Genomic DNA, 3,406 nt, shown 5'->3' with positions numbered 1-3,406 from the left:
GTATTTACCTGCAGCTCGAGCGCAGTGACCTGAAAACGTTTTCCTTCTGGCACTTTTTAAAAACAAATCCAAAATGTTGCTGCGAGGCTTGTGATTGGTCCAGCGGTTGAACCAGCCTGAAGCCGAGTCTCATTGTTGTTGTAGCTCAGAGTGACAACAGGAAACAACATGAACGACCACCGACTGTGGGGGCCGAGGTGTGGTTTAGTTTGGGTTAGTTAACCATGGTTAACTATCAGGGTTAACAACCTGTGGTGTTCTCTGATTAATGAACTCAAACTAATTAACTATAATAACTAAAGTGGCTCTATAGTGTAGCAGTTAGAGAGTCCTGGGTTCGATTCCCAGAGGAACCACATATCCCTAATGGCGCCTCCAGTGGCAGCCTGTATCAGTTGCATAGACTCACAAGAAACATTTCCCCCCCTGTGGGACAGATAAGGAACTACATTATTATTATTATTAAAATAGAAAGACAACAGAGTTTGTCAGAGTATATTATTATTTAATACCACATGTATATTGTAAAGAGCTGCAGTTTGGTGTTCATAAAGATGAATTTCCATGTGCATATATGTGAATATATATATATAAATATATTTACATAGAGTTATCCGTATTTTTCATTCGAGTTCATTTGACCTCATCTTTGACTCAAAGGTCAAATTCATGTGTTACTGAGTCATGAACACGATTACTTGAACTATACTTCTGTAGTACTCTACTGTACAGAGAAAAGAAGATCAAAGCAGTATGGTAGTACTCTGGATACTGCAGTACCAGTGACTCATGTGGACCACGGTCCAGTTCCAAAACTCTGGTTCATGAAGCCATATTTGACTGTTTGGAATGTGAGGCTGATGTGTTCGAATCCCGGCCCACCCAGGGCCCTGTAAGGCTGGACCTGGACCTGGAGTGACTTGGTCCAGGTCCAGGTCCAGGTCCAGGTCCAGGTCCAGGTCCAGTGTGTGTCTGAGTCACCCTGCCTCAGCAGCAGTGGTTAACCTCGGCCCTCGTGTGTTTCCACGGCTTTCATTTTCCCAGTTCACTTTTTATTTCTGTTCAGATCGTTCAGTGTCCAAATCTCTCTCTGGGTTTTTATTTTTATTTATTTTTATTTATTTTTATTTCTGACACGTTGACACGTTCTACTCCTGACACAGATGTTTCTGTATTGGCGTGCGCTCAGGTTAGCGTGTGTCGACCAATGATGTTGTGATGTTTGGAGAGCCAGACATGGCACAGCGTGTCAGGCTGGACTGACAAACCTGCCGTGCAGGTACGACACAGTCACATGATCCGTCCAATTATAGTAAATATGTGAGTCAAGACGTCAGTCAGGACTGACAGCTGTGCTGACGACTGCCTTCTGCCCGAGGCCTCAGTTCACCTGCTTTGGTTTGGTTCAGATCAAGAGGTTCTAGAGGTTCCACCAGATCACTGACTCGTCTGGTCGTAGGACTAACTGATCTAAAACTCACTGATCTGTCTTTAACTCCAAACTGATGACATTTTAGCCAAACTGCCGTAAAACTAACAATCAAAGAGTGGATGTTGGTTAAGGTTAAAGGTTAAAGAACTTCAGGACCTCAGGAAAAGTGGTTTAAACTAACTCTTACAATGAAAGGGTTACAGTTAGTCCTCTGAGTTAGTCCACTGAGTTGGTCCTCTGAGTTAGTCCTCTGAGTTAATCCTCTGAGTTAATCCTCTGAGTTAGTCCTCCGAGTTAGTCCATTAGTCCACTGAGTTAGTCCACTGAGTTAGTCCACTGAGTTAGTCCACTGAGTTAGTCCACTGAGTTAGTCCACTGAGTTAGTCCACTGAGTTAGTCCACTGAGTTAGTCCACTGAGTTAGTCCACTGAGTTAGTCCACTGAGTTAGTCCACTGAGTTAGTCCACTGAGTTAGTCCACTGAGTTAGTCCACTGAGTTAGTCCACTGAGTTAGTCCACTGAGTTAGTCCACTGAGTTAGTCCACTGAGTTAGTCCACTGAGTTAGTCCACTGAGTTAGTCCACTGAGTTAGTCCACTGAGTTAGTCCTCTGAGTTAGTCCACTGAGTGTTCATTTGTCGAGGAGGAAATGGGAAAAAAACTGTGGCTCCGTTTAAATCCTCAAAGGAAAATCATTCTCTTCACCAATACAGTTTAAAATCAGTGATCACATGACCGGCCTGGTCACATGATCAGGCCGGTCATGTGACCGGCCTGATCACGTGACTGGCCTGGTCATGTCAAACCTGTCTTTTGTTTGTTGTATTTTATAATATAAATTAGCAGCAGCGCCCTCTGTATGTCAGTGAACTTTCATTAGTGTGTGTTTGCGGTGCTACATCACACTCTGATTACACTGTGACACAGTCGAGCTGATGTTGTTGATACAGTCGAACCAGTGCCACGCCCTGCACTGGAAGTCACTGTGTTTCACATGAAGTTAAGATGAAACACCGCCTCCCTGCAGGTGGGGTGAATTACTGCCCTGAAATTCTACAAAATCCATAATGTGAGGGCGTGTCGTGACAGGGCCGTAAACCACAGGTTTTAGTGGTCAGTGCCCTGAAGAAGTCAACAGACACAGTACGTCAGTGTTGATGTGATCAGTGATATCAGATTAACTATGATTGGATTACCACGTCCACCAGAGGGAGGGGGGGAGGGGGGAGTCAGTTGTCAACAGTACTACACTGTAGTAGTGTTTGTAGTATTTGTTTCACTCTGGTGAGAGTACTGTGTGGTGAGTTACCACAGGTTGAACCACAGGTACAACTCAAAGGTGAAAGTATTCAAGACATTTACAGAGGACGTGGCCTCACGTGACAGCCAATCAGATTACAGTAAAGAAAAACGTCTAAGAAAAGAAGCCCGTGAACTCTGACCTTTACTGACCTCCCGTTCTCCCTGACCCCTGACCCCTGATCCACTTCCTGAGTGAAAGTCTTGGTGTAAATGACACAGTGTGAGAAGCTGCTGAATGATTGACAGGTGCTGTGGCTCAGTGTGACTCCCAGACGGACCAGATGGTACTGGTACTGGGACTGGTACTGGTACTGGTACTGGTACTGGTACTGGTACCAGCTGATCTGAAGTACTGACAATGGTACATGGTACTGGTGCTGTCCCAGAGTACGTATTTATGTACCGATATCAAGTACCATCACCGATACCTTAGATACTCGTGTCACTGCCACGGCTCTGTGTACAGAAGAAAGTATCAGGTAGGAAGTACTTTTATGAAGTATCTGGAGACAGGTTTGTAGTCGGGGTGAGACGTCCTCCTCTGATTCCCTCTGTGTTCAGGAATGTGTCGGAGACGAAGCGCCGTTGACGTCTTATCTTATCGACAGTACGTCAGATAAGATTAGAGCTTCAGACCTCGGACTGGTCTGGAACTGGTCTGGAACTGGTCTGG

Source organism: Cynoglossus semilaevis, chromosome 1 (genome assembly GCF_000523025.1).
Source record: "Cynoglossus semilaevis isolate Cse_v1.0 chromosome 1, Cse_v1.0, whole genome shotgun sequence".
NCBI lineage: Eukaryota > Metazoa > Chordata > Actinopteri > Pleuronectiformes > Cynoglossidae > Cynoglossus > Cynoglossus semilaevis.
The sequence above is the reverse complement of the archived record's forward strand: the minus strand, read 5'-3'. Positions refer to the sequence as shown.